Genomic DNA, 9,650 nt, shown 5'->3' on the forward strand with positions numbered 1-9,650 from the left:
CTAGTGCCCAAGAAGAATGGTAGTATACGCGTATGCGTAGATTATAGAGCACTGAATCGGATCACAGTAGCTGATCGCTACCCACTTCCTCGAATGGATTATCCGCTCCAGGTTGCGAGACCGACGCGTTTTATGTCAACCCTTGACCTTCGCTGCGGATACTGACAGGTTTCAGTTAAGCCACCAGAGCGAGATAAAACGTCGTTTGTTACCTCATTCGGTATGTTCCGTTTCAAGCGGATGCCTTTGAAAACGGCACCCGCGACATTTCAAAGACTTATCGATAAGTTTCGTTCCGGTTTACCCGACGTTACCTTACTCGCGTATTTGGACGATCTAATCGTATTATCACCGACATTCGAGAAACATTCGAATACTACGGCTCCCATGTTACGTCAGCCAGACCCGACGAAACCGTATGTGATAAGGACCGACGCTAGTCCGTACGCGATTGGAGCATGTCTTCTCCAAGGGGAAGAACCGAAAGAAAGACCCGGTGAAGTATCGCGTGATCTCCGCGCGGTAATCGACAACGAGAACTTTAACCATGAGATTCGTGCCTATCTCAAGACGATTGCCACCAATCTGTCTCGCGCTCGTGAGAATCGTGAACTAAGCTAAGCTAAGGATCGACATCGCCGATGTGCGGATGAGTTTGTCCCAGGCGAAAAGGTTTTGATCGAGGTACATGCTCTTAGTAAGGGCTCTCTAGGGTTTTGCAGAAAGCAGCTCCTCGTCATGATGGCCCATATATTATAGTCCGTAAAGCCTCCCCGACTACTTATCAGGTCGCTTCGACGGACCGGCCAAATGAGGTGTTAGGAACATATCATGTCTCCGCTATTCGTAAGTTCGTGCTGACAAACCATTGAGTTTCAACAAGCGTTTGCTACTCTTGGTGACGAAAATTTGACAGAGAACCAGCTACAAGATCTATTTAATGTTATTCAACTTTTCACTTGTCAAATATATAATGCCAAAAGATCTAAAGATGTCGATGATGGAAGGTACCAACTATTCATTAATAACTATAAAGCCTCCGACGTCAATGAAAATTTCAGCAAAAGAAATCAAAATTTTGATGCAAGCTCAATACCACCGTGTAAGAGTGAGCTTCATCAACAATTTTTAAGAGCCCACTATATTTCTTCTATTTGGAAAAATGCTTACAAGAAGCAACCTACAACGTTGGACCCATTGGAGTATGGTTGGATTGAGCAGGATAATAAATTTGTATTCAAATGGTTCGAAGGTGATCAGATGCTTCCGGATTATGTGAGTGACTTTGTCACCGATCTCCCTGTTGATCAACAATTACAATTTACTTTTTTTTTCTACAGAATCCGATTCAATGGATGATGAAGAGGAATCACCAAACGAAAGATATGACTCCGATGATGACGAATAATGATTATATATATATATATATATATATACATTGTAAGGCATGCATGACTTTCTTTTTCATTCAACATTTTAAAATTTGTCTTAACTAAATAAAAATTAAATAAAGATTACAAATATTGTTGTTGTTAGCAGCAGTATAACTTAATATTTATGATTTTAGCGTTAAAATTCTACTTTTTCCTCATCTAACTTATAAAATATCGTATATAGATTACAAAAAAAATATTAATTTCTATTATCATAGGGATGAAGTTGATTATATCAATATAAAACAAGGACATTTATGCATACTATCAGGCCGGGTGATTGCTGAGGTTTTTTTTCTGCTGATGTTTGTACGCCATGTAGACGTCTGTCATGATAAATATAAGTTTTTAATACTATTAGGAATAAAATATGTCAATGGCAGACATGGTCACGACATTCAAAATTTTTATTTTTTGGAATTTTCAAAATTGCCTTCCACTATGTTAATCGCGTGATGGTCGTCTGCCTTTGGTATTTTCTGATAGTAATAATATATTTTTAAATTTCCAAGTGGCAGACGTGGTCAAATAGATTTGAAATAAGCGAAAAAAGGATACCTGTTTCACATGCGCACTACCTGCGTCCGCCACTTTGGGCTTAGTGAGTGCCCGTCTCATGTAGGGTAGATATAGAGGCCTCAATGCATAAAAACTCAGGTCTGGTCAAATACATATAGTTATCCGCCCACGGGCTCTTAGACTATAAATGTATAGCCATGGTTAAAAAAAAGAATAGTTTATCAAAAGAGTAACTTACGTTGACAAGTGTATTTTCGGACAATGGGGAATTTTAATTTTATTTTTATCACCATCAGTTTGATAAATTCAATCAATATTATATCGGTTAACATATAATTGTTGCGTTTATATCGTGTGTAATAAAAAGTAGTGGGGTAACTACTTGGTAGAAAATTCGAGAAATTGTGATAAAGTAATATCATGAAGGGAAAACATGAGTACAGTAGAACAAAATTTAAATTTACCAAAATCAAAGGATAATATCATCAGATGTTATAGGGAAACAGCCAGGTTCGAAATACGGGCATGAAGCAATAAAACTTAAAAATTGACGCCACACATTAAAAGATATAATTGCAATTTTTAGTACTGAAACGGGAACTAGGATTGTAACGAATACGATGGCAATTTAATTACCAAAGATGATAAGCGACTGTACCTGAAATCTTGACATTTTTTTCGGCATAACTATCTACGTTACTAACTAAATAAAATAACTTATAAATAATTTATCAATTTCAATGTAGATCTGAATATTGAACACAAATGTACTTAATTTATAATTATTTATAATTAATATTTATATTTTGAATTAAGATAAGATAAGAAGAACATATCGATGGAATTATAAAAGGTACCTCAATCAAATCAAACTATCAAACAATCGTTGGCGCCTGACATGACGGTCTAATTCTGGCATGCGCGTGAGCTGCGCGTAGTACTGGACAGTACTTGGACATTGTAACATTACTTTATTTTTCTAAAATAAAAGAATTTTTCTATAACAAAAGTAGCCTAAGTTACTCCTTATTACATCAGCTATTATCTGCCAATAAAAGTCCCGTCAAAATCGGTGCAACCATTTCAGAGATTAGCCGGAACAAGCAGACACACAGAAAGACTAAAATTGTAAAAAATGTTATTTTGGTGTATGTACCCTATTTATATTCATATGCATATAGTAAAAATTGGTCTGGACAGTGCTAGACAAACGACACGTGCTCTACGGGATATTGAAATTGAAGCAACCGATGACCAAATAAGAAGAACTAATAGACGTAATACTGCATGGCAAGAAAAGCATAACAGTGGGTTCAATTATGATGACCAAATAAATTATTCTGCTGAATCTGACATAGGCCCTATGTAAGTTGCAACTATTGTAAAGCATTAAGGCGGAAAGATGAGTCAAAATGCATTTGTTGTTCATCTGGAAAAAATACGCTTAAACACTATTCAACTGCCACCTGAGCTGCAATTATTTAATCAATGCTTAGTTGACATGTATGCTAAAATCAAAACACGCACGCAGTCGCCGCGGGTACAGCTAGTCATAACATAAAACACCAAGATACACAATTGCTTGTCTCAACAACTGTATATTACAATAGAATAAATAGAACAAAATTACAGAACATCAATTGTCATTTAGTTGTCAATCATATATAAAAGGGACACGAACCTTATCAGAATTCCAACAAATGTCGACCTAAAAACCCCAAAAAATATAGATATGATTTGTGTCAATTTAAGGTTTATAACCTGCTGCTCCAAAAACATTGGAGTATGTCAAGTTGACTATTATTACTATTGTTACACTAGCAATGGTTTTGATATTCCTATTTGTCTACTGAGGATGTTCCGTCACTTCCTAACTTCATGGTTGGTTGCTCTTTGATGTTTAATATTTATTTAAATTTCTGCTGGACACATTCTCTAGTTAGTTTAACACTCCTCAATGTTTGGTAAGCGATGTCACAATACATTTCGTTAGACAATATTTGCAACTTTATCCTTTTCATGGCACGAACCATCTATCTTTGCTCACGAGTCAATTCACTTGAACGATGTAGATTTGGTAATCATGGCAATGTTCTGACAGTAAATTTAAAGTTTTTGAGTTTTTGTGACGTCAGACGAATCGTAGTGGAGGCGGCTAATTCGGATATAACGTGTACGTCATCAGTTATTCAACAACCGTTTTGGGCAAATCCGACAAATTGCTTGGAAACCTTATTCGAATGAGTTTTAACAAATTTCATCGAAAATTTCGAGAAACTTCCTTTACAACTGCATTATCTTCATTCCTACTCGTGGCTTTTTGCCATTTTCAACGCGACTTCTTAACTTTCTGACGCAAGTCTGTGAGTTGGTCATTCCACCAGCTCTCATCATTGTGCCTATCCATTCTTCTTACACCTGTCGTTCACAATACTAAACGAGCCCATAATGAGCTTAAGCTTGTCCGGGATCTCAATTTCGCGAAAGGCAACTATGTCAATCCGAACAAGCTCAATACTACAATAACCATTATGTATATTGCCACACCCTTCCTCCGAGACATGATGTTGAGTCACCAAGAACCCCCGCCAAAACCACACTTCCAAAAATTAGCGGTTATCGAACATTTTTTTGTTATTTTCTTCTTCTATTTTTACCTACTATTTACAATTACTCTATTACTATATACATCCTCTTGTACTCATTCTTCCTCCTCTATACGTTCCTCCTCCACAACCCTTCTCCACCCTGTATTCCCCCTATTCTCCTATAATGACTATGACTTTTAGGAAGTCTTTCATCATACTAATCATATCTTCTTCGATCTTCTCTACTATATTCTGGGTCTAGCTGAGTTAAATGCGTTTTCTAGATCCAAAGTGACAACCAGTACGTTTTATTTCTTACTTATTCCTTTTGTGATGTCCGTTGTTATATTTTCCCTTCTCTAAAACCATACTGCCTATCACTTAGTCCATGTTTGCTTTCCATTGGGAGCAATATCCTCTTGTTTACCATTTTATCTAGCATCTTTGCTCCCGCCGACAATAAAGATATTGGCGTCCAGCCACCTTTTGTCTTCGGCAGCCACAGTAATTTTGCCCTTTTATACTTTTTTGGAAATAACCTCTTTTTCCTACATTCTTCACTGGGTATTCAGTCTTCACCCGTAGCCACCTCTTTCTGATAATATTAATACTTTTACCTCATCTCCCCGATAGTGAACTTCATGCCTTCTTCCCTATTCTCTACTCTTCCTTCTGCTATTCTTTCATTTTCCTTTTCTTTTGGGAAATACTTAGTTTATTTTCATCACCCGTTTCCAGATCCTTTGCTATTTTGTTCCTTCTCTTCCTTATAAATTTGTACGCACTTCCCCATGGATCATTACCGAAAGCTTCCAGCTCTTCCTCTACTTTTTCTAAATTAGCTATCTTTATTTTGTTATTGAGTTTCTTCATTTTTTCTATAAATATTCTCCTCCTTTCTGGTTTTTCTCTTCTTGATATTCCTTCCTCTTCTCTCTTAGGGAGCTGAGTTCCGTTCTTATCTTCGTTTCTATAGCTTTATAGCATCTTTTCCTAACGTGCTTTTGCATTTCTTTTATTATCTTTCCAATCACGATTCTAAATTCTCGTGGTCACTTAGAGTTTCTTCCTTTAGGTCCCTCAGACCTTCTTCTCTGCAATTCTTCGTAATTACCACGTCCAATCATCCTCTACCTTGCCTATTACTGAACGTAGGTTCACCCCCTTCTTCCATTTCACACCCATTTGCAATTGTTCAGTCATATAACCTTCTCCCCCTCGCGTTATTTACAGTTCCCCCAAACAGCATTTTTCGCATTTAAGTCCCCGGTTATAATGTGCAATCTCGTTTTGCCTGCAATTTTCCTTACTTTCTTGTGGAATGAGCATGACTGAATGCAGTTAACAAGGGAAGCACCTTTGCTAACTGTGAGATGTTATTATTGATAATCTTGCATAGTGGTAAGTATCGCCAGTACTGCGTCTAGGGGGGATGTCTCGGGTTGACCCTAGTCAGAAACAGGTAGGGGTTGAGCACTAGTGCTGGAGGACGTCACTGCCGCGTATGAGGAGTTGGGAATCATCTTGCTTGGTTTTAGGATAGGGGTAGGGGGTGTGGACGGGGAGGAGAAGGGAGGGTTTCTCACTGACGTTTGTTTAGGCGCCTTCGGACATTTTCTATATTTCGCACTGTGACTGTAATGGTGAGCTCCTTTACAGTTGGTGCACTTGAGTTTCGCACCTTTTGCGGCCTTCTTCTTGCACTTCTCTGAAGGGTGCGATCCAGCGCAGAAGGGGCACTTCCACTTGGCATTGCAATAGTTGGCAGTGTGCTCGAATTTCAAACAACGCCCACACTGGGTCTAACATGCTATCCTTGAAGATATTGTTCGCTGTATCTATTTTGTTCAGATGTATCCAAATCAGCGGACAAATGTTGTCACCCCTCCTCATAGATCACCGTCACCGGGAGACCCATACTAGATAGTTCGGAGAATACTTGATCCTCTGACACCGCCTGGTTGACTCCCTTGATAACAACAAGCAGGCGAAACTGTATCAATCTCCATCCTGGTAGGAGTGGTCTCTTGGGGAGTGAGTTGTACATCACTTACCGTATCGGCAAGGGCCGAGGAATCGAGACGGATGACCTGTGCTGTTTCCTGACAGTATTTTCCAGCTCATGGATCTTATTTTTTAGCTGGAATTTCTTAAAGGGCGGGGCCGGCGAAGCCGGAGGTAAGTCACTGGGAACCGGAACCGAGACGGGGAGAGGGAAAGCTCACCTGTTCTACGGGAGCGTTTATTACCGTTGGCTTTCATCGCAACAGATGAACCACACGAAACACCAAATAACACTTCTTACTAAAGTTTGTAGAAACGGTTTTTGACTTGATTAGTCACCAAGGTCACTAACCAAGATCAACAAGCACTTACTTTGAAATAAAAGAACACCACTGACCACTGTGTTGCTATTAGCAGCGCGAACGGAAAACTCGTCTATACACTACGACGGTTGTGCGACGACTGTGTGCGACGCTTGAAATTTTTCAAATGTGCTACGAAAGGAAAAATTTTTCATTTAATACGAAATGTGCGACGTTTGAAATTTTTATAATGTAAGACAAAAATTTTTTTTGTCAATCGGTCAAAAAGTCCTGAAACGGATAAAAAAGGAAAAAAAAAAAGTCCGCGAAATGTGCGACGCTTCCCGATATCTGAAATGTGAGACGCTTGGATTCGTTTAAAATGTAAGACAGGAAAATTTCGTCTACCAGTCCGAAATGTACGATGCTAAAAACGAGAATGGTAGCTTTTTAAGGGCCACGTTGGGGATGGTGTCTGAGCCGAGACTTTTCCAATTATTGAGGGCTTTAAGGATACCACCGACTTCGCAGGGAGAGGTAGGAAGAATGTCACTATTTGGTGTGGAAAGTCATAGAGTCCGCCTGAGGACTGATGGAAATGTGCTCTGCAACAAACCCAGGAAGACTGGCGTTTAGTGAACATTGCCGCCCAAGGGAGTCCGTAAACACCTCCGCTTTATCCTTATCCAGAACTTTATGATTTTCCAGGTCCTATTAAGATGGAGTTCGGCCTCTGCTATGAACTCCTGGAACAAGGAGCTCCGGAATTCAAGCAGGCAGGCCCGGACCTCACAGCTCAGGGCATTGTACCGCACCTTGATGAAGGGGTCCTGAGTACGCTGGCAATATTTCCTGCTGCGGTTTTTCTTCTTGATAAGGGGACAACCTCGACAGGAAGATTATGATGCTTACAAATGTTGGGCGTCAATCATGCGTTGACCATTCTACCCATCCCTCCACCTGCACCAGGAAAGCGATCAGCCCGGAGAATTGAGAATTCGGCGATTTTGGAAATTAATGTCCGGCTTAGGAATGATTTCTGCAGACAGACAACGTCGGCCTCAGAGGTCCTCAGAAACTCAGTGATCTCCAGGGAGTGATGTCTCACTCCCCTTGCATTCCAGCTGACACAGTGGAAGCGGCCAGCAAGGGCAGTGCCCTCTGCTACCGACTTCTCTTTTGTAACATTACGAAAATGCCTGGTTTTTATGTGCGATTATTAATACTCTATTATTCTTGTCAAAATCGTATTCATATTCTATTTATCAAATAAATATTACATAATAAAAGTAAGTATTGATAAGATATCTATCCTTGGTGGTAGCAAATAGTTACTAGAAGTTTAACCAAATTTATTTATTCAATACTACTAAAACAGCATCGTGACTACATTTCTTAGATACGCTAACATCAATATTTATTACTATAGTTACGTATTTGTTGCTATGGAATGTTCATCTCCTCTCAAATCGTACATAGTAAATTGATTACATTTTTTGTAATCCTAAATGTTGGACACACCTTTGGTGATTTACGCGAGTTAATGGTTTCGTAAGAATATCAGCAACCATTTCTTGAGTTGGTATGTGCTGAACTTCCACCAACTCTTTCTTAACAACATCTCTAATAAAGTGAAATTTAATATCAATGTGCTTAGTACGCTTGAGAAATACAGGATTATTAGACATTGATTTCAGTTTATTTAAACAGTTGCCAAATGAATTGATCTTCCGGAACTGAGGGTGTTCTGTCACTTCCTAAATGGCGTTCATGTCGCAGTCATTACCCTTCGATATTCAATTATATTTTGAATTTTTTCTCGTCATATAACTTATGTAATTCGTGGAAACAAATACTATTGCCAACATGTACCTGATGATTTTTACGATAAACACTTGTTTCGTACTCGTTCTGGTCTGGTTGGATTTCTTCAGATTTGAAATTCATAGAATATGCAGTGCAGTAATTTATTCAACCAATTAATTGGAACACAACAGATGAATCAACAAAAAGACAGCTACTACTGAGTTCTTGAGCTGTTTTTCTGAAACTAAACTCTCACTGATTTGATCACCAAGATAACCTCGGTCGCCTTCATTTGTCAGTTGTTGTTTTAACATACTTAATTCTATTTTATTGTTGCCTCTCAGTAGATTAGAATTAAGACAACCCGAATCATAAAAACATTTCAATTATCTAAAACAAATTTAAATTATTTCGATGCTTAGTAAATAGGTTTTTATCAAGTCCTTTGGTCATTATGTCAGCTGTTCGATCTTCTGTTGAAATTTGAACGATGTCATACTCCTTTTCAACTTTTTCTCGAACTGACATATATTTAACGTCGATATGTTTCATCCGCTTATATTCACGTGGTTCGACCGCAATTCGAATACATGATGTGTTGTCTTCATGAATTGTGATTGGCTCCTCACACCTGACATTCATGCTTGTGAGCAATTTTTTAATCCAATCACATTCACTCATCGCATCCGATAAGGCTACATACTCTGCTTCTGTCTATGATTTCGCCACCGTTGGTTGTTTACGCGATGCCCAACTGACCGTATTGCCAAATAACTTAAATACGTATCCTGACGTGGTTTAGAGTCGTTCCTGTCACCCGCCCAATCTGAATCACTATATCCGATCAGTGTTTCAGCATTTCAAATCAACGGTCGCCTTGATATACTTTAACACCCGCTTTGCATGATTGAAATGATTTTCATTGAAGCAACTTTGAAAACGACTGTCTAGTCGTGCAATGAGCGCAAGTCAGACAACCAATTAATTCACGATACGGA

The sequence above is a fragment of the Aethina tumida genome, chromosome 8, assembly GCF_024364675.1.
Source record: "Aethina tumida isolate Nest 87 chromosome 8, icAetTumi1.1, whole genome shotgun sequence".
In the NCBI taxonomy this organism is placed as follows: Eukaryota; Metazoa; Arthropoda; class Insecta; order Coleoptera; family Nitidulidae; genus Aethina; species Aethina tumida.